The following is a 23,711-nucleotide window of genomic DNA, read 5'->3' on the forward strand; positions in this document are numbered from 1 at the left end:
CTAAGAACTGGTCACCGGCGGCAGGCAGCACCTGCCCCCGGCGGTAAGTTGAAATACACAGCACATGACCACGCCACTCGTTGCCGCACACGGAAGGGTCTGACAGGCGGGACGCCGCACTAGTCACACCATAAACCTATACCTAACAATAGACACAGCATCAGAGGATACATAGGACCAACCACACCTCTGGTAAAGGTGGCCCCTAGGGCATACCTAACATTTACCTGAGCTGTAGCCTCATCAGTATACCATCAGGAGGGTATACTTCCAAAAAGGGTAGTCTGCAGGACACACCTGAAAAGTGGGTAGCCAACCTGGGACAATCATCATTGACATTGGGACATTAATCCGGTTACATCCAAAATAAAATCTTTATATCTCATTAACATTGAGTGATTGATACTACAATACTTTACATAGATACACAGAAAACACATCACTCCATACACCAATATCTACCTCTCCAATCTATCCAATCCCTAGCACATCCTATAGAGCGCGCTGACCAACACGAAACACGCAATTGCAATAGGAGGTGGGACACCTCCAGGTCAGCTGCACACTCAGCCACCATCCCCCTATGTGAGCGCAGCCTCCAACCTTATTGAAGAAGTGTGTAAAAGAGGCAAAACTTTTTTTTAGCCATATAAGCGAAAGGTAGAAAATGAAAAGGCGGAATAATAAAACTAAAGACAGACTGGGAGTCTTGTTAAGGGAGACAATGTAATATCAGGTCATCTTAATTATTTTTGCTCAGTATTCACTACTGAAAGAGAGGGGAAGGGGCCACAGTTAAGTTGCAGGTATATTCAGGAAAATGAAACAAATTTATGGGGCCAGATGGGATACATCCAAGGATACTAAAAGAACTTAAAGAGATGCTGGTAGCACCATTAACAGCATTATTCAACCAGTCATTAGCTACAGGAGTAATTCCAGAGGACTGGAAAAGAGTGAGCATACTCCCACTGCACAAAAGTGGAAGCAAGGAAGAGGCAAACAACTACAGACCAGTGAGTCTTACATCAGTAGTAGGGAAATAGAAGGAAAAACTCTTAAAAGAAAGAGTTGTAGATTATCTAAAATCCAACAATTTACAGGATCCCAAACAGCATGGATTCACTGGGGGGAGATCATGTCAAACAAATCTTATTGACTCTTTTGACTGTGTGACTAAAGTGATGGATAAAGGTGGAGCCATGGATATAGTTTATCTAGACTTTAGTAAGGCTTTTGACACTGTTCCACATCGCAGACTGCTTAATAAACTTAAAATCTTGGGATTGGATACTAGGATTATTGAATGGATAAGATATTGGTTGCAGGATAGAAAACAGAGTTGTGATAAATGTAGTGAATTCACAGGAGGGAAATGTTATCAGTGGAGTACCCCAGGGATCTGTACTTGGACCAGTGCTTTTTAATATCTTTGTTGGAGACATTGCAAATGGCATTAAAGGGAAAGTATGCCTTTCTGCAGATGACACAAAGATATGCAATAGGGTAGACACATCAGGAGGGGTAAAACAAATAATTGAGGATCTAGGTAGACTAGAGTAATGATCAAGAGTGTGGCAATTACAGTTTAATGCCAAAAAATGCAAAATCATGCACTTGGGTCTCAAAAATCCAAAGGCTAAATATAATATTAATGGCACTATACTGGAAACTACTGAGGAGAAAAGGAATCTAGGAGTCACTATTTCAGGTGACTTAAAGGCAGGTAAGTTTTGAATGGATAAGATCTTGGTTGCAGGATAGAAAACAGAGTTGTGGTAAATGGAGTGCATTCACAAGAGAGAAATGTTACAAGTGGAGTACCACAGGGATCTGTACTTGGACCAGTTGTTTTTAATATCTTGATAATGTCGATATTATCTTATACCATACAGCAATACCTCTAATTACACTTTTACCTTAGAGCCGCTACGGCCGCTAGACTGAATATACACGCTACGCACTTTGCACGCTCTTTGCGTACAGAGTCCCGTAAGTTGTACGGTCTTAACGTACCAATGCCGTGCTGGAGGTACAAATTACACACAGCGCGCGCACACTCAAGTGATAACCTTTTAACCTTATTAGTAATACAATGTAATGATATGATTACACTTTAAACCTTTATGCTGCAAAGTACTGAAATGATGTTATACCTTAAACCTTAAGTAGCGCTGACGGTATAAAGTACCAGCCGTGCGTACACCTTATCAATACACTTTTAAACCTTATACAGTTAAATACGCTTTAAACCCTAGCAGAGAAATGAGGACACAACACTGATATGTAGTGAACCACAGGGTTCTAAGGCCACAGTGGATTATTTCAAAAGGGATAACAGTACAAATGATACACTACAGGCTAACAAAATAAATCTACAACAGAATAATGGCTACAGAAAATGTACATACGTGAGAATAATCGCTTGCGCAACCTGGACCAGTCCTCCGCTAATCAGGATGATAGCGTTCAGAGTCTTCTGACCGGCCAGGCAACAACGGGCTTTTTATATACAACTTCCATACACAATACAATGGTCACTGTAATCTCATTGTCCACTGGACACAGAGATGCATCTTTACATTACAGGAGAGGTCATAGGTTGATTTGAAAAGGTGGGCGATGTCTTTCTCAACTGCTCTTGGGGGTGGTATCCTCTGGATTCCCGCCGCATACATAATATACAGTTTATATCTATATTCTATTTCTGCACATAACTATACGCTGGAACATGCGATCTCTCTCTAACCAACACCGGAAGGTTACCCTTAAAATACCCTACAGCTGGATACTAGACATCACCTTCTAACGTTAGTCTGTCCCTTCCTATCATGCAAAGGCGAATCCCTTAGCCCTGGAATCATTTAAACTGTTGATACTTGCTGATGTGGTGCGGGGTGGCTATGTGTAAAATGTGCACTATTAAGGTTAAATATGTAATGTTCTGATAACCCTCTATGCGCTCACAAACCCCGCCGTAAATACCCATACCACGCGCAGGAACGCGGGAGCGATCATACTCAAATTGCGGATATGTGCATGCACGGCGGAATAAGTGCACGCGCAGCGGGCATGTGTAAGGGGATAGTACATGGTGTATGCATTACAATATTTTTCGACTTTGACAATCTTTATTGGTGTCATTGCAAATGGCATTAAAGGGAAAGTATGCCTTTTTGCAGAAAGGGTTCTAGGAGTCACTATTCCAGGTGACTTACAGGCAGGTGAGCATTGTAACAAAGCAATGAAGAAGCTAGTCAGATGCTTGGCTGCATTGGGAGAGGAAACAGCAGCAGAAAGAAAGAAGTAATAATTACACTGTATAGGTCATTGGTACGGCCTCATCTAGCATACTGTGTTCAATTCTGGAGGCCATATCTTCAAAAGGATATTAATACATTAGAGACTGTACAAAGAAGGACAACTAAAATGGTGCATGGCCTATATCACAAAACATAATCAGAAAGACTAAAAAAATCTCAATATGTATAGTTTGTAGCAGAGAAGGGAAAGGGGGGACTTGATAGAAACTTTCAAATATATCAATGGTTTTAACAAAGTCCAGTAGGGAAACATTCTTCAAATGAAGAAAAGCAATAGGTCACTAGGACATGCACTGAGACTGGAGGGAGCTAGGTTCAGGGGAAATCGGAGGAGAAATTACTTCAAGGAAAGGGTAGTGTATAGGTGGAATAGCCTCCCATCAGAGGTGGTAGAGGATAAGACAGTAGAGCAATTTAAACATGCATGGGATAGACATAAGGATATCCTTACAAAGAAATAAGGATCAAATAAAGTTTGAGATAAAAAATATGGTAAAAAAAAAAGGGCAGACTAGATGGGCCAAGTGGTTCTTATCTGCCATCAAATTCTATGTTTTTATGTTTAGATCAGAAAGAGGTCCTGGTGCATTGCATTTATTCAGATACTACTAACCACATCTCTTTGATTACTGTAGTTCTGCAAGTCTAAATCGAATTACAGCTTGTGGTTGAATAATCCATCTAAATGAATGTAAATGGCTGGCTGTTTGTAATATATCGTGTTATTGTTGAACTTTCCCAGTTCCCGAGACCCGAACAAGAAATGGCTGATAACATTTACTGGCTGTACATAAGTAAGAGGATTCAGGTTTTACATTACATTTCAAATGTATTCAGCTGTGATAAGCTTTTTACATGTCTCTGAGCAGGCAAACCCTTAAGTACCATATTAGGACTTCCATTTTGTCAGACTTGACAAGAATTGTCTATCCGAAACTGCAGTTTGGGAATCAGTATGTGCTTTTTTTTACAAGATCAGCCGAGCTGGCTGTATGAAAGTCTGTTTCATAAGTATCTGAAGAGGATGAGACTTTGGGCCAGGTACATCGAACAGTCAGGTAGAGGCAGACTGTAGGAGACGGGTTACCGTGAGCCGGACCCCTGTTACCTTCTAGTGGCTAGGAACTACAGAGGCTACAGCAAAGCTGGGAATCACTGAAGAGGGCTGACGGGTCAGCAGCTAATAATGGAAGGAGCCAGTCCATATTGCAGTTGACTACCAGATGTCTTGTAACCCAACAATACAGGCACAAGTTCTCCCTGCGTCTCCACTGACACTCCTAAATATTCAGATGGGCCGTGTTGATCTGCATTGGTTCATTATGGGATACCTCCATTGAAACATTCAAGGATGGAGGTGGTAATGGATGAAGTCTTGGATGCTCTGCACGTTTTTTCTCTGACTGGCGTTCTCTGAACCGAAGGTCCACTTTGGTGCAAAGTGACATCAAATCGTCCAATTTATTTGGGAGATCTCAGGTAGCTAAATTGTCCTTGATCTGATCAGAGAGACCGTTCCAGAAAGCGGACACCAATGTCTCCTCATTCCATCGAAGCTGGAACTGCACTATGTATTGACCTACTGTCCGATTTCCCTAATATCACTAGATGCCGAAGTGGTTCATCGAATATCTTATGGAAAGAAGCCAAAAACCCCAAGTAACTATCCAATAGGGAATCGGCTCTTTCCCACAATGGCAAAATCCAGTACAGAGCTGGTCCAACGAGGAAGGAAACAATATAGGCTACTTTCACCTACTGAGATGGGAAATTGAAAGGCTGTAAGAAGAAATGAACCTTCCTCTGGTTCAAGAACCCGTGGCACTGTTTTGGATTCCCATCGAATTTGGTGGGTTTTGGTAAATGTAAGGATGGTGAAGACACTACCACAGTAGCAGCAAAGGGTTGCACCAGCTGAGCTTCAGTCCGCTGAACTGCAGTAATGCCTGCAATATTGGCTTGTATCGAATCCTGTTGAAAATAAATTTCTTGAAGAAACTGGACCAACGGACTCTGGGATGCCTCCAGACCCTCCAGATAGCTGGCTATACTCTTGAGAAGATCTGTGCCAGAAACTTCACCACCCTACGGATTCATTGGGTCAGTGCAAACTGTCAGACTTGACGAGATATGTGAATCCAGAACTGCAGTTTGGGAATTGGGACGTGCTGGTTTTTGGAAGATCAGGTGAGCTGGCTGTATGAAAGTCTTTTTCAAAAGTATCCAAGGAGGATGAGACTTTGGGCCCAGTACATCAAACGGTCAGGTAGAGGCAGACCACAGGAGAGGGGTTACCATGATCCGAACCCCTGGTATCTTCCAGCGGCTACGAACTACAGAGGCTGCAGCAAAGCTGGGAATCACTGAAGGAGGCTGATGGGTCAGCAGCTAATAATGGAAGGAGCCGGTCCATATTGCTGGCTGCGAAATCCAGGAACAATGGGTAATAACAAAAGGAAGATGGATGCTGGATAAATACCACTGAGGAGCACAGAGAACTGGAGCACACAGTCACTGTGTGTAAGATGTTGCACTGACAATCTCTACACAGGAATTTACCTGCTTTATACCTGCAGACTGAATCAAATTGGTTTTTCAAGGACTTGCCTGCCATTGGACCAGAGAATCACCTGACGCACCCAAGATGGCAGCACCCATACCGGACCTCTGCAGCTGGGCCCTGCGTCCAAGGAAACCCTGCTGCTGACCACTGCACTCCTCACTCCTGGCTGCAGCCAGAGCTCACGGCCAGCAGCCCGCACCCCCGCCAGGGGGACCTGGCCAGAGTGTCCGAACAGGTAAGTACCGGTGCTCTTGGTGTCTGCCCTGCTGAGCTGTGACACATTTATGGTGTTCTTTTTTCCCTGTGTCTCTGCAGGTTCAGGTTACACTCAACTTCCCCAAACTGAATGGGTTCAACTGCCATAAACTGTGAGTATGCAAATATTGTGTTTGGCTTTTCCAAACTTGTGTAATAACATGTAATCATTACCAGCGGGGTGCGATGCACATTGAATCAAGTGTTTATGGATGTGTCTTTCCCCATTGCTGATAAGTGTATAGTGTGAGCCGCCATTCTTTATTTTTCAGATGGAACATGTGCATGAACCGTGGCGGCAATGTGACAATTACTGTCAACCCCCCTAGCGCTGCTGCATTCCCAAGGTATGGCACTATGTAGTAACATTCTTACTGCATTTACATGGCATTCTTATATAGGTACAGTAGTTGATATCAGGTACTTAAACATGTCTCTTACATGAGTCCCTTTAGATTGTGATATAAACAGTGTTGCACAACAGGTAACTGCCTTCCTGTGTTTTGCAGCCTCTATTGCCTTCTCATGGGAAGACTATTTTGAACTGTCATTGTTTTTTTACTTTACCTTGTTACATGTGTTCACTTAGCATCTCCCCGGGCTCACGGCCTTCTTAATAGCATTGTATGCCCTAGACAAAGTAATACACTGGGGCCCCTATTTACCCATTCCGGAGAATAAATAAAACATGATGACTCCCCCCCGCCCAAGTTAAGATGACCCTGGCCCTGAGACCCACACCCTGCCTTGGCCTGTTCTTGTGTTTACTAGGGCAGATGCAACGTCCCTTTCTCTGTTCTACTCTGTCAGCTGCCCACACATGCGACTCTGACCTAATAATTTGTACCCAATGTACTTTTGAACAAAAGAAAACAGCTGTCATCATGTTGGTCCTGATTAAATAAATAAATAAATTAGTCAAGTTTTGCTTTAACTATGGACTATTGGCCAAACTGTGGAAGCTTACACACCATTGGTGTTTCTGTACACCTGTGAAACAGTACCCTTATGTGTGTTTGCTTTTCTTTATAGTAAGTGTTGTCCTCTCAAAAAAAAACCATTGAATTAACTACATTATATACCTGCCAAGTACAGTTCTCAGTAGTACTTGTTAGCCATTCCCTCTGACCATCTGGAGGCCTTGTATTTCTGTGTACTACCTGCAGAAGCTGGTACAACAAGATATTATTATTACATTTTATTTATTAGGCACCACAAGTGTTTCGCAGCACCGTACAAAGGGGGTCATTCCGAGTTGTTCGCTCGTTGACGATTTTCGAAACGGAGCGATTAAGGCAAAAATGCGCATGGTCTGCAGTGTGCATGCGCTAAGTATTTTAGCACAAAACTTAGTAGATTTACTCACGTCTGAATGAAGAATTTCCATCGTTGAAGTGATCGTAGTGTGATTCACAGGAAGTGGGTGTTTCTGGGCGGAAACTGACCGTTTTCTGGGAGTGTGCGGAAAAACGCAGGCGTGCCAGGATAAAACACAGGAGTGTCTGGAGAAATGGGGAAGTGGCTGGCCGAATGCAGGGCGTGTTTGTGACGTCAAACCAGGATCGAAATGGGCTGAGCTGATCAGAGTGTAGGAGTAAGTCTCGAGCTACTCAGAAACTGCTAAGAATTTTCTAATCGCAATTCTCCTAATCTTTCGTTCGCAATTCTGCTATGCTAAGATACACTCCCAGAGGGCGGCGGCCTAGCGCGTGCAATGCTGCTAAAATCTGCTAGCGAGCGAACAACTCGGAATGACCCCCATAGGACAGTACAGGGAGACAAAACTTAGCATTACAGTAACTAAATAACAAAAATAGAGTACAGGTACAGTAACAAAGAGCACTACAATTCTCAAAACCAATACAGCTAAGATTTAAGTAGTGAGGGAATAATCATCGTACTACATTGTACTGTCAGAATCACCCACAAATCCAACAAAACATATGAATCCGCGGCTAATCCATCAATCCATCTGTTTTCCATCAAGTCCGATTTTTACAAAAGTCGGAAATCCGACACTATAATTGAATAGGTCAAATCTGAATTCAACCTAAAAAAGATGGAAAGTGGCATTTTTCCGACTTTTTAAAAAATCCAACAGTAATTGAATGGACCCCATAGTAGTGGAGTGTAAGCTCTGTCACTAAACTTGTTCTGTTTAAGGTTAGTAATGCAGACCACACATGTAGGTGTTATTGGGTAATTACAGTATGTTGTAGTATATATGTACACAGCAGAGGCATATTTCCCACAAGGCAGTACAAGCATCCACCTAGGGCCCAACAGACCCCTGGGGGGCCCACCTGCTGCCGTGTTTTTTTATATTAGCAAACTCATCATTCATCCTAGCCCAGTCTCTGTGTATTGGGCACTGACATGAGAGGAGGAGGGCTGGCGGGGCCACTGGTGTGGCACTTCAAGTTTAAAGTTGTCTTCTCTCCCTGGTGACTGCTCACCACATGTGTAGACATTCCTGCAACTTCCCCCCTTCCCAAAGGGCCCCCAGCAGCGTTGTCCATTTGCAGCATCCCAGCCGAAGCTGAAGCTCTACTGGGGGAGGGTCCGGCAATATATGACACAGATGAATGAAGAGGAATGCTGCTGCTGCTGCTATGTGATGCCTGTGATAAATCTCACAGGGCAACCAGCGAGTTACTGTGAGAAACATTAACCTTTTGTTGGATGGGTGGGGAGGGTGCAACCCACAATAGCTACCGGGGTTTAACATGGTGTAATACCTTTTTTTAATTCGTTTACTTTGAATAGCTGTGCTGCGTGACATACTGTGGCTTTTTTCAAACCTACTGTGTATGCCGTCTAGGAGCTAATTTTGATCTCAAACACAAAAGCTTGATGCTGTAAATCTTATCTGACAAAACACATCTAACTTTTGTGATAGCCCTATGACTAATGAAAAAATAAAATAAAATCTATATTAAATTTCTATAAAATTTATGATACATTTTTATCAAATTGATATAACATTTATATAAAAATGTACGTAAAATGGGGAGTGTTAGGGGCATGTTATGGGATGAGTTATGGGTGTGTTGGAGGTGGGTGTTGTCACAGTCTGGGTGGAGTCTGGGCTTGTCAACCTGTCACTTTTTGTTTTATGGAAAAGTGTGCTATTACTACTTCTGTTCCCAGAGAGATGTGCATGACCTCTGACAAGGAAGACCTGTAGGCAGTGTGTGTATTGTTTGTGTAACATAGGTATGTATTGCCTATTTCAGCAAGAAAACCTAGGTAAAATGGGCAAACAAATATTTTGTTTTTGATACATTTTACATAAGGCTTGGTATTAATTGACCTTTCCAAAAACAGCAAAACCCCAATTTTTCAAACAGTATAGGTTTTTATAATACAACACATTTTATTTTAAAGGAGTTGACAGGATTGTAAAGGTTACAAGAAAATGTACTGTATGTAGGGGTGGTCTTCAGTATGCCGAATGTCGGGATCCCGGCACACAGTCTACCGGCGCCGGAATCCCGACACCCGGCATAACAACAGCTATTCTCCCTTGTGGGGGTCCACGACCCCCCTGGAGGGAGAATAAAATAGTGTGGCGCGCATAGCACGCCACCGTGCCCGCAGCGCTGTCAGTATGCCGGCGGTTAGGCTCCCGGCGCCGGTATGCTGGTCGCCGGATCCAGAGCGCTGGCATACCGTACTACACCCGTATGTAGAAAGCATATTGTACTATTTGGGACTCTTGACATTCAATCACATGGAATGAGGAGTCATGTATCTTTCTATCTACATCTGGAATGCACATACAGTAGTTGAAGAAGGAAGTATAATAGCAGAAAATGAAATATTTTTTATGTATTTACTGAATAAGACAAGAATAATAAACTGTTTAATAAACAGGGTTTAACATATATTTTTCAATACCTTTCTCCCTTGATACAGTTCTGCAAACAAAAATGGATATTTTTTTCTTTCAAATGTGGGTGAGCATCCTATTTTGGTAACAGAGTATGACATTTTATTTCTAAAATATGCTTCTTTGTAAATAAGCATTACTATACATAATAAAAATATAGTTACATATAGTGGGTTTTTTTTTGGCAATCAACACTCAAAATAAATAAGGTGCCACTTTTTATTTTGAAGTAGCAAATAAGGGTAAGCATCAGGATGGGGAAACCTCTCAGTTTAAATATTCTTTTTCATTAAAACAATGAAAACAATTAAATATTTATTAAAACAATAGAAGGGGGAATTATTGTTTGAGAATGGTACTCCCTTCATTCAATTCAGGGTGTCCTACTTTTCTTTTGAGCCAGGGTTGGCTGAATTGAGCTTTTGCAAATGCCCCCTTCTCCGGTCTATAGCCATATTATTTACAAAATAATTAGTATGGCAATTAATAATATACATGAACTACTGAGTTGAGAAACTGGATCATCTCTCTGGGGGGGGCAGTTGTTATTAGGCAACAATGATGTCACATCACTTTTGTACTATGAACAACGGTCTCTGCCGGTCGCTAGGCAACCTGGATGCAGGGTGGTCGTGGGGAATCCTGTGACTGCTCTCACTCACAAGCAGCTTGTGTGTGAGACTTGCAGCACTGCAGCTACACATAGTTGTTCATTAGACTGTCCTTCCTCCGTCAGCATTGCTGATTGGTTCCAGGATCTCTTATAAGCCTGTCAGTCCTGCTATGTCCTGTCACTTATAGCTTATACCCTGTTAGGGGTATATTTACAAAAATTCGTATTTGTGTCGATTTGGAGGGAGATTAAACACGAATGACATCGAATGTGTGAATTTGCAACTTTTTGAATTTTTGACGCCACATTTACTATGCTGTCGTATTCTGCATTTTCGTTTTTTCCGATGTCGATGTCATTCATAATTTCGGCCAGTGTTTTACGGGAGTGAATAGTAAAACACTGCCGACATTAACACAACGAATCTCGGCCGGATCTGTGATCATTTAAAAAATAATAAAGTGTTAAAAATCTAGAAAAAAAATTGTATCCAATGGTGGGAACTTTGCGGTCAGCGGTTGAGGTTACTCGCAGTGAACCGCTGACTGCAAAGTTCCCACCTTTGGATACAATGGAGCGCCTATGCGCTACATTGTATCTCTGCCGTGTGCAGCCTGACTGACAGCTCAGGAGCGCACAGCCAATCAGGAGAGTGCCACGACGTGGCGCACCCTGATTGGCTGAAGGGTCCCTCTTTGACAGGAGTCACGGGGCGTCCCGGCAGTCGGGGATAGGGGTCCTATGTGTAAACATGGGACCCCTTTCAGTGCGTGGTTCAGGTTTTTCGGTTTGTTTTTTTTGCCAAGTACGTGGATTACAAGTAGAAGAGGACAGAAGCTACACTGAATTGTGTGAGTATAATTTTATTCACAGGTACCCCGTGGATTCTACATGGAGAAGTGGACCGAGCCTTGTGTGAACATAGGTAAGTATGTGTGTATGTAGGTGTGCATGTATGTAATAAAGTTTTACTGTCACGGTGTGTGTGTTCTGTTTTTTGTTGGGTATTTTTTTTGTAGTAGAACTACAGGTACCAGCGGGCCCATTTTTCCACCGCATGCTGGTACTTGTGGTTTTCTCCAAGTACCAGCTTGCGGGGGAGGCTTGCTGGGACTTGTAGTACTGCTACAAAAAACAATATTCTTTTTTTGACACTTGGCTATTAGCCCCCCATCCGCCGCCCTTGGATGGGGGGGACAGCCTCGGGCTTCACCCCTGGCCCTTGGGTGGCTGGAGGGGGGCCCCTTGATTTAAGGTGTCCCCACTCCTCCAGGGTACCCCGGCCAGGGGTGACTAGTTAGTGATTTAATGCCAGGGCCGCAGGGACCTATATAAAAGTGTCCCCCGGCTGTGGCATTATCTCTCTGACTAGTGGAGCCCGGTGCTGGTGTTAATACGGGGGACCCTTACGCTTTTTGTCCCCCGTATTTTTGGCACCAGGACCAGGCGCAGAGCCCAGTGCTGGTTGATCAAATATGGGGGAACCCCTGTCAATTTTTTTCACATATTTTTTCAACCAGGACCGGCTAAAAGAGCCCGAGGCTGGTTTTGCTTAGGAGGGGGGACCCCATGCAATTTTTTTTCCTGATTTTAAACACTTTCCCACCCCTTCCCACTGAAACATGCAAGTATCTCATTGATCTATGCATGACTATCAGAACACGGTAAAAAAAAGCAGGTCTGTTTTAAAACTGCTTTTTTTATGATTTGTATTTTTTCACGGCAGTGTTTGGATATTGCCGGCAGTGTTTGTGAAATTGAATTTTTAGTAAATTACAGAGTTGTATAAAATAACAGGCGTATTTGACCGATGGTGTATTCATTCGTATTTTTTTCTTTGACTTCCAAAAAAATACGAATGCCCTCATCACTGCCGAGATTTTAGTTTAGTAAATTCCCAAGATGACACTTTGACGGAAAAACACCAAATCGGTCAAAATCGGGACCTTAGTAAATATACCCCTTAGTGTAAGTTACTGGTCCCATTCCCAGAATCCTGTGGATACTCTGCCTGTCCAAAGAATATCTTGTCTGTCCTGTGGATACTCTGCCAGATTATCTGCATGCCAGAAGTCTAGCCCTTGCCTTGCCTGAGCCCTCATACTGTTCCAGTGTGCATTAACCTTTCGTTTGCCTCCTCAGTGTTTCATGGAGCTCAGTCTACAAGATATCAACCAACTGCACAGTGTTCAAATTACATCTCACGGTGCTTCCTCTGCCCTCGTTGAGATCCAGACCCAGTTCTGACCTTAACCCTCTGTGTTCCATTCATATCCATTACTTGTGCTTTGTTTACTTCTACAGCCAATTATCTTGTGGTCTCCAGCCTATTGTTTAAGTCCCTATTGCTAGAGGTTTATGTCCTGGTGGCAACCCACTGTAAATTACCAATGTGTACATCATACACTAAGGCAACAGCGAGCGGCTCTTATAGGCAAAAAACCTCACCTGCTCTAGTGGTCTCACACATTAGTTCGGAATTTTCCTAACATTAACTACACAAATTGATCCTTTTCCTGCACTTCTATTAAAATACTAAGTGGTCTATTTACTAAGCCTCGGATGGAGATAAAGTATCAGCCAATCGGCTCCTAACTGTCCCTTTTCAAACCCAGCCTGTGTCATGTCAGTTAGGAGCCGATTGGCTGATACCTTATCTCCGTCCACTGTATCGCCATCCAAGGCTTAGTAAATAGACCCCTAAATTATTATCTATCAACTTTATTACTATAGCTTGAACCTTAGCTGTATCTCTTGAAGAGAACCCACCAGGAAGAGTTCTGTCTAACAATGCATAACCTAATTTGAATTAAAAGGGCTACCTTTTAGTTTGTCACATATGTGGTCTAACTTACAAATATTCTTTTAGTTTCATGAATGTTGATATATCATTAATTCAAATGTATTGTACTTGATAGTGACACATTGACATACAAGAATATCACAAAATGTATTAAAACAATATTTCCATATAAAAACTTTATACAAAACTAATCAAAATTAATATATATTCACCAAATAGCTGGAGATCTTATACCACTTTTTCTGCTTGATGAAATATTGCTATTTTTGTACTGTCCTAGACAGAACGTGTGCTTGCATCAAATGTAGCTTTACAGTATTGTAGACACAGATTCAAACACCCCATATATTTATACAGGTTGAGTATCCCTTATCCAAAATGCTTGGGACCAGAGGTATTTTGGATATGGGATTTTTCCGTATTTTGGAATAATTGCATACCATAATGAGATATCATGGTGATGGGACCTAAATCTAAGCACAGAATGCATTTATGTTTCATATACACATTATACACACAGCCTGAAGGTAATTTTAGCCAATATTTTTTATAACTTTGTGCATTAAACAAAGTGTGTCTACATTCACACAATTCATTTATGTTTCATATACACCTTATACACACAGCCTGAAGGTCATTTAATACAATATGTTTAATAACTTTGTGCATTAAACAAAGTTTGTGTACATTGAGCCATCAAAAAACAAAGGTTTCACTATCTCACTCTCACTCAAAAAAGTCCGTATTTCGGAATATTCCGTATTTCGGAATATTATGATATGGGATACTCAACCTGTATATGCAATCTGGCATGTTATTTTTTTAATAATGTAATTATGAAATCCTTTGGAGTATAGAATATTTATGTTGTAAACAAAACATAAACTTAATAATTTTCAAGAAAATATAGCTGTCATAACTTATAGTATCCTTCCATCATTTTAGTTTTAATATGGACATATTTTCTAACACTGTTTGTGGAACATAGCTTAATGACATCTATTTTTGTCACTTGCCTTCAGAACATAATAACACAAATGTAGCCCATGTAATAAATACATATAAAATGAATTCCATTTTGTACTTGAAGAGACACACAAAAGTAACCAATAACAATACAGATTAAAGGACACATTTGTATTCATTATATAAACTAAAATGTTTTACAAAGCTTTCTGGTAATTTGACGTAATCAAGTTTGCCTGCATTCTTTTTAAATAATTCTGCAAGTGAAATGATAAATAAACCCTTAAAATGTAGCACCAACAAATACTGCCTGCAAAAATATAGAATCATTTTGGCACAAAAATCTCCTTTAAAAATACATTGACAGGCAGACAAGATATTGGTTGGAGGAGTTCACCTTTCTGATGGGTAGATTTATTAAAGCTTTTAAAACAGACAAGTGGTGGAGTTGCCTGTAGCAACCAATCAGATTCTGGCTGTCATTACTCTATTACATTCTAGAAAATGATAGTCAGAATCTGATTGATTGCTATGGGCAATGCCATTACTTGTCTGTTTTAGAAGCTTTAGCAAATTTACCCCAGAGAACAGTGGTGAATTTCCAAATACGCACCTGAGGCACGTGCCTAGGGGCAGCACTTATTTAGGAGCACTTGGACACTTGTGTTGGTACTGTCAGCCCAAATGTACCAGTAACTTCAAAATATTTCCACTGTACTGTACCATATGCCATCTTGAATGGACTGTAAACAGGTAGGGCATGCACAGACTGCCCCTGTAAGCTGTCCTACTTAGTAAACATGTATAAATACTATAATTAAAAGTAAAGAAAATGTTATAGTTAGTGGCTCTTTTTTTGATATTCTATTAAATTAGCTATCAGTATCAATAAAAATAATAAAATTAGGTGTGGGAGGTTTGGTGACCATTACTGTTGTGCCTAGAGGTGCCCTCACCCCTAAATCCACCCCTGTCAGAGAGTGCATGTTGCTCATTATAAGTGATCCACATATACAAACACATCATTAAAATAAAAAGCTGTGAATTACATAGAAATAAACATAGTTACTTACATATATATGGGTTAAATACATCTTTAGAAACAGACATGTTTATCAGCACTGTTATAAATATCCTAATTTTATGAATATTTGAAAAGGTCATTTTGAAAACAAAACAACTGTGTGCTATTAGTCATGGACCTATTTTCTTGAGTAAGGTCAATAGATAGAAAGAAACAGTAGAAAGCATTTAACATAGACATATCATAAAATTAATTGCTTACTCAGTAGAAAATTGTGTATCCTTATGAGAAACAAAAGTCCATTGCTAATCAAAACTAGAGATGTGAGCCCCTATCCAATGAAAACAATATTGTTTTCATCCAGTTTAGGCCTAAAGGAAGGACCAATCTAGTTGGCTGACTAAGCTAAGCGGCTGCAGTGGACACACAAAAGTGGCAAACTTGGCACATCTAGGAAACCAAGCAGCACTCCAGTAGCAAACAGGGTGGCAGTTTAATAAACTATATGACCCCCATGGAAGGAGTTCTTCTGTTTGAGACGTACTGACCATGCAAATTCATAATATTAGTTTTTTAGCATAGAGTTAATTATGTTCTGTCTCATTGTCCGAGCCTGTAAGAAAAGAACCAAAATACAGTAGCAACACTTTTGAAATCATAAGTGTTCTAAACACATGTTCTCATTCTCTTTAAAAAAAAAAAAAACAGTATTCATCCTTCCATTGATTCCCATAGAGATGCAAATACATCATCATACCTTATCATCTCCCAAAGGGTGGGTGTGGGGTGCGGTGGCCCCTGTGTCGGTATGGCTGGGCTGCTTCGGGTCGGCACACCTTAACACTTTATTAACACTTATGATTTTCCCTATCACTTTGTATATATTATTTTAATCACACCACTTACATAGCACTTCTGTGCTTCTTATTAACCCCTATTAATTCTCACCTGTGTGCTGACCTGGGGTGGCCGACCTGTGCCGACATCGTGGGGTCCTGCACCCCGGACCCATACCTAGTATTAGGGACCCCTAGTGATGGAGAAGCCTTGTCGATCGGCCTGGGGGCTTAACCCTATATCTGCAGATATACGCAACTAAGGTCTCTGTATTATCTGACTATTATGTAGTAATATTTTTCACTCGGTGTGCATTAGGGAACACATAGTTTTTTCCTACACAGAATTACCCCTCCCTTTTAGCACCTGAGTGACATTACAATCTGATTGAGCAGCTTTTCATTTTGTGCATTGTATTTAGAGAGGCATGGATAGGTCAGCATTAGGAGGGATTGCTGACTCCAGAGTGCCATAGGGGAAGCCAGGGGTATCCCCAGGTAAGCTGGCTCTCAGATGCTGTAGGAGCCATTACCATGTGGCCTTACACTGGGAATTTAACCCAGACATATTTGTAATTATTTATGGGGTGGGTGTGGGGTGCGGTGGCCCCTGTGTCGGTATGGCTGGGCTACTTCGGGTCGGCACACCTTAACACTTTATTAACACTTATGATTTTCCCTATCACTTTGTATATATTATTTTAATCACACCACTTACATAGCACTTCTGTGCTTCTTATTAACCTCTATTAATTCTCACCTGTGTGCTGACCTGGGGTGGCCGACCTGTGCCGACATCGTGGGGTCCTGCACCCCGGACCCATACCTAGTATTAGGGACCCCCAGTGACGGAGAAGCCTTGTCGATCGGCCTGGGGGCTTAACCCTATATCTGCAGATATACGCAACTAAGATCTCCGTATTATCTGACTATTATGTAGTAATATTTTTCACTCGGTGTGCATTAGGGAACACATAGTTTTTTCCTACACAGAATTACCCCTCCCTTTTAGCACCTGAGTGACATTACAATCTGATTGAGCAGCTTTCCATTTTGTGCATTGGATCCAATCAGCAGCTGCTACCATGGTAACCAGTTGGCTGAGAGACAGCCATTCTCAGCCAACCAGCAGCCTGTTACCATGGTAACGGCTGCTACTTGGATCCAACAGACAGAAGTTGCAGACAAAAACACCGGGAAGAGGACATTTTGCCTCGTTTTCGGATCCAAGTCTGGCAAGAAGGCCTGAGCTGGAACTCAAATCTGCTTGGAACCCCTAAGTTTGGTGGGTTCGGTTTCTAGAAAACCAAATCCGCTCGTCTCTTATCAAAACACATTACATATGATTCTGGTTTGGACAGCACTGATCTGTGGAAGTCTACTAAGCTCTGTAGAGAGATAAAGTGGTTAGATATAAAAAAAAAAAAGCAGCCAATTAGCTCCTAATGGCCATATTACAAACTGTGTTTAAAAAAAATGACAATTGGGAGCTGATTGGCTGGCACTTTATCTCTCTCCACTTTATCATTCAGCAAGGCTCATTACATCTGCCCAAGGGATTGAATTGAAAATATCCTGTGAGGTGGCAGCCCCAGAGGTGGGGCTGTAACGCAGTACAAAATTCAAATAGAGGAGGCATGCCAAATGCCATCCCAAACTGACTTACTGGCAGTTGCTGTGGCTCCCCTATTTGAATTTTGGACTGCACTGCAGTCCCAAATCTGGAGCCACTACTGATCCTGTTTGATCTGTATAATAATGGAATAAATATATATTTTTACCCTCAAAATTTTACACACAATACCCCATAATGACAATGTGAAAAAAGTTTTTTTGAAATGTCACAAGTACATAAGAAATCACATGTACATAAGTATTCACAGGCTTTGCCATGAAGCTCAAAACTGAGCTCAGGTGCATCCTGTTTCCACTGATCATCCTTGAGATGTTCCTACAGCTTAATTGGAATCCACCTGTGGTAAATTCAGTTGATTGGACATGATTTGGAAAAGCACACACCTGTCTATATAAGGTCCCACACTTGACAGTGCATGTCTGAGCACAAACCAAGCATGAAGTCAAATGAATTGTCTGTAGACCTCCGAGACAGGATTGTCTCGAGGCACAAATCTGCGGAAGGATACAGAAAAATATCTTCTGCTTTGAAGGTCCCAATGAGCAGAGTGGCCTCCATCATCCATAAATGGAAGAAGTTCGGAACTACCAGGACACTTCCTAGAGCTAGCCGGTCATCTAAACTGAGAGATCGGGGGAGAAGGGCCCTAGTCAAGGAGGTGACCAAGAACCTTATGCTCACTCTGTCAGAGCTACAGCATTTCTTTGTGGAGAGAGGAGTACCTTCCACAAAGACAACCATCTCTGCAGCAATCCACCAATCAGGCCTGTATGGTACAGTGGCAAGACGGAAGCCACTCCTTAGTAAAAAGCACATGGCAGCCCACCTGGAGTTTGCCAAAATGCACCTGAAGGACTCTAAGACTATGAGAAACAAAATTCTCTGGTCTGATGAGATAAAGATTGAATTCTTTGGTGTGAATGCCAAGTGTCGTGTTTGAAGGAAACTAGGCACGCTCATAACCAGGACAATATCATCCCTACAGTGAAGCATGGTGGTGGCAGCATCATGCTGTGGGGATGTTTTTCAGCGGCAGAAACTAGGAGACTAGTCAGGATAGATGGAAAGATGAATGCAGAAATGTACAGAGACATCCTGGATGAAAACCTGCTCCAGATTGCTCTTGACCTCAGACTGGGGTGATGGTTCATCTTGCAGCAGGACAACGACCCTAAGCATACAGCCAAGATATCAAAGGAGTGGCTTCAGGACAACTCTGTGAATGTCCTTAAGTGGCCCAGCCAGAGCCCAGACTTGAATCTAATTGAACATCTCTGGAGAAATCTGAAAATGGCTGTGCACCAATGCTTCCTATCCAACCTGATAGAGCTTGAGAGTTGCTACAAAGAGGAATGTGCGAAACTGCCCAAAGATAGGTATGCCAAGCTTGTGGCATCATATTCAAAAAGACTTTAGGCTGTAATTGCTGCCAAAGGTGCATCAACAAAGTATTGAGGAAAGGCTGTGAATACTCATGTACATGTGATTTCGTAGTTTTTTATTTTTAATAAATTTGCAAAAATCTCCAAAAAACTTTTTTCACATTGTCATTATGGGTTATTGTGTAGAATTTTGAGGGAAAAATGACTTGATTGCATTTTGGAATTAGGCTGTAACATAACAAAATGTGGAAAAAGTGAAGCGCTGTGAATACTTTCCGGATGCACTGTAGCTGTGTTCATGTAGGCATGGGTGCACACATTGTTATCAATGTTACACTACAGAGTCAAAGTCATATCTTCAATTTTTCCTACTATCCATCCATCCATCCATCCATCAATCCAAGGCAAACATTCTCATATCTGCAGATCTGCAGGTCTATTAAGAGTAATATGGAAGTTACATCTCCACTTACAGCTAAATGAGTGTTACTGGATGGCAATGGGGCATTGCAATCCAGTGCCATGTAGACAGATTTGTGGCCTATTCAGAGGTTAGAGCACTCTTAAAGACAGAAATAAATCATCTTTTGTCCATAAGAATAACTTTTGCTGCTTGGGTTAGCAAAAAAGATGTGGATAATCCCAGTCTGGCTGGAAACATAAGATTGAGAATGAGGGTAAACGGTAATGTATTTTTTATTCCCCATATCACCTCACCTCTGCTATTTATCCCCAATGACCTAATAAGGGGTAATGTGTAAATGAAGTCTTTATGCATCAAACCAATTCATTTTTTATCTAATATTTCACTAATGAAGAGTTAAGTAAGTTCAAACAGAACTTGTTTGATTTAGATAATGGAGATCTGCATTTTTTGGAGTTCCTGATATGGGAATAACTCATGATTCATATGGTAAGTACCTCTTTGGCCCTGTGTTCTTCTAGAACAATGTTTGATATGAGTTTTGACGTAGGTTTTTTTTTAGTTTGGTTTAATAAAATTTATTTTTTAAGTGCTCTTTACACTGTTTTATACACTAATCCCGGGGATGCTGACATCTGTATTACCTACTAGCTGTTCTACCCGTTTTTCATACGAGAGTTTCTAATTTTCCTGGTTGTAAATATAAATGAGTGTTAAAAATTTGGTAAATCTATAGAGATGTAAATTTGAGACATCTTAATGTAAGTAAATATTAATCCATAGTTCTTGTGTTACCCGAGGAGCACCCGTAGCACATACGGTAAAAAATTATGGGACCTTTTTTGTAGTTTATTAAATTCTTCCCACTGGAGGTGCAATCCAAATTTTGATCCGTTTGGACATTATTGTTCATGAAACGCAAGCCACGCATCAGTAATGACATTATCATGTCAACCCCCTGTACACCCCCTTAGGGAAGGTTTATTTAAAAAACGAATTATGTTGTTTTCCTATTTCCCACCTGAAGAATCCTATGTTAGATTTCAGCTTCCTAACATATTGGGAAGAAAGAGAATTAGTGATGACTCAGTCAGTCAGTCAGTCAGTCAGTGAGGGCTTTCTTATTTATATAGTATATATATATATATATATATATATATATATATATATATAGATTTTGTACCCCGACAGGTGTGATTTTGGGTTACCTGTTCCTCTTGTTTCACCAAATAAGTAAGGAGGTTCTGCCCCGGCTATGAAGAATTATAGTTAGGATTTTAAACAAGTCTCTATTTATTTAATAAAACAGCTTTTCCAATAGGTTTGGATAACTACAATTTCAAGATAAACGTCAACAATATGAATAGATTCAATCCATTAACACAACTAATCTCTCTCTTACAACTGTATGGCAATTTATTATACTGGAAATTTTACAAAGATTGACGTTCCCATTCACCAAAACCTTAAGCTTTTACCTGGACCTGGTAACATAGATCTGCTTAACTCGGTTTGAACAAGAAGTCATACACAGTAATATAAAATAAACAGTGCTATCAACATGAAATTCTAAGCAGAGCTAATAAACTGTATGAATTGTGCTGTCAATACCAGATGAACACTTAGAAATGCACTAGTACAAGAAAACCCATATATTAAACATGTATGTTTACAAATAGCATCACAGATATAAAAAAAAAACCTCTAAATATATCTCTAATGAAAATATCAAAGCATTCACAGCAGTACAGTTCAGGCGGGTCTATAAAAGTGGTGCATTTAGGTAGTTCATTTTTGTTCAGATTCCTCTATCGCATAACTACAGTACCTGTTGTTGAATATTATACTGTACTGCAGTTTGTTGCCCGGGATGAATTATGTGGTGCTAAGGCCTTACCTTATTTATTTATTTGTCTGTACTGGGAATTGTGGCTGTCAGTGTAAAGTACAGTAGTTCCTTAAGTAGCTGTGATTAAGTCAAACTCCTTGGGATGACTGAGAATGCATACTGCTATTTTATGTTAATGTATTTCCCTGTAAGAAAGTTTTAGCCTTGTTGAGAGATCGTGGATGTAGTAATTTAATTTAATTTAATTACAAATAAATGGTGCAGTGTGCCTTTCCGAAAGCAGCAGATTACACTTTTCACCACTGTTCCAGTCTGTTAGCCTCTTATTCTTGGAACACAAAATGAGGAAAAATGATTTTTGCTGTAAAGTCTGAGGTAGGTTATTGGAAGAAAATCCCTCTGGAAATCTACCAGTTAACGTACTTTCTCCTCTCTTGTTATTAACAGTTTAAACGGGTGGCAGAAGGTGTAAAAAGAACGGGAGGGGTGAAGGAGTTAGAAATCATTTAAAATAGTACCTGTCCTTAGTCACCCCTGAATGTAATGGTTTGCTTCCACTCTCAAGGTGGATAAAGAGTTATGAACTAAATAGTCTTTGGCTATCCCTTTTCTCTCTGTAACACAGTCTCCTGTAATATACAAGAGTGGTTCAATAGGTAAGTTAACAAGACTGCTCACATGTGTAATGTTCTCTATTTTATTCTTTTTTTTTCTATCAAACATACTTTATTGGAGAACTGCACATGTAAATACAAAGTCCAATTGACAAGGTAAGTACCGTAGAATCATTGACAGAAAATAGGATTTTAATACCTACCGGTAAATCCTTTTCTCTTAGTCCGTAGAGGATGCTGGGGACTCCGTAAGGACCATGGGGTATAGACGGGATCCGCAGGAGACATGGGCACACTATAAGACTTTGAATGGGTGTGAACTGGCTCCTCCCTCTATGCCCCTCCTCCAGACTCCAGTTAGAGAACTGTGCCCAGGAAGATGGACATTTCGAGGAAATAATTTATTGTTTAAACACAGTGAGTGTCATACCAGCTCACACCTCAAACATGGCGCAGAACGTGGCATTCAATAGAACACCAGCCAACGACATGAAAAAATACAGCCATATGCTGCGATAATTTGTAACAAAACCTGTGTGTCAACACAACCAATAATAAGACACCGCATGCCCTGGCATGCACAACGTCAGCAACAGCCTGACTGAAAAGAAACACCACAAGAATGTAACCATAATCAACAACTGCAGATACAGTACGCACTGGGACGAGCGCCCAGCATCCTCTACGGACTAAGAGAAAAGGATTTACCAGTAGGTATTAAAATCCTATTTTCTCATACGTCCTAGAGGATGCTGGGGACTCCGTAAGGACCATGGGATTTATACCAAAGCTCCAGACCGGGCAGGAGAGTGCGGACGACTCTGTAGCACCGATTGAGCAACATAAGGTCCCCATCAGCCAGGGTATCAAACTTGTAGAGCTTAGCAAAGATGTTTGAACCCGACCAAGTAGCCGCTCGGCAAAGTTGAAACGCCGAGACTCCTAGGGCATCCGCCCAAGAAGAGCCCATTGTCCTAGGAAAATGGGTCTCCACCAACTTCGGTAATGGCAATCCAGCCGTAAAACGAGCACGCCGAATCGTATCACAGATCCAGCGTGTAACAGACTGCATAGACGCAGGCGCCCCAATCATGCTGGGAGCATACCGGACCAACAGAGGCTCTGTTTCCCCAAACTGAGCCAAATTGGTGACATAAATATTCAAAGCCCTGACCACATCGAGAGACTTTGAATCAGCCAATGCTTAAGCAACCACAGGCATCAAAAAAGGCTGGTTTCTGCGAAACACAGAAAACCACTCTTGGCAGAATTATTATCCAAGTTCTCAATTCCGCTCTATCCACATGGAAGATCAAACAGGGGCTCTTGTGAGACAAAGCCGTTACTTCTGACACCCGCCTTGCAGACGCCAAGGCCAAAAGGACTTTTCCAAGAGAGAAATTTTAAGACAACCTTTCATAAAGGTTCCAATCAGTGTGACACAAGAATATGCGACACCATGTCAAGGTTCCACGGTGCCAATAGGGGCACAAATGAAGGTTGGATGTGCAGTACTCCTTCCACGAAAGTC

General features: G+C 41.2%; 1 long non-coding RNA gene across 1 annotated transcript; it reads left to right on the forward strand.

Annotated features, from left to right (window-relative positions):
* Positions 1–6,032: 6,032 nt before the first annotated feature.
* Positions 6,033–6,490, forward strand: LOC134945889 (uncharacterized). The gene is made up of 3 exons (XR_010182157.1): positions 6,033–6,121; positions 6,202–6,254; positions 6,414–6,490. It is a non-coding gene; the product is annotated as an uncharacterized LOC134945889 (long non-coding RNA).
* The last annotated feature ends 17,221 nt before the right edge of the window (positions 6,491–23,711 follow it).

The sequence above is a fragment of the Pseudophryne corroboree genome, chromosome 1 (assembly GCF_028390025.1).
Source record: "Pseudophryne corroboree isolate aPseCor3 chromosome 1, aPseCor3.hap2, whole genome shotgun sequence".
NCBI lineage: Eukaryota > Metazoa > Chordata > Amphibia > Anura > Myobatrachidae > Pseudophryne > Pseudophryne corroboree.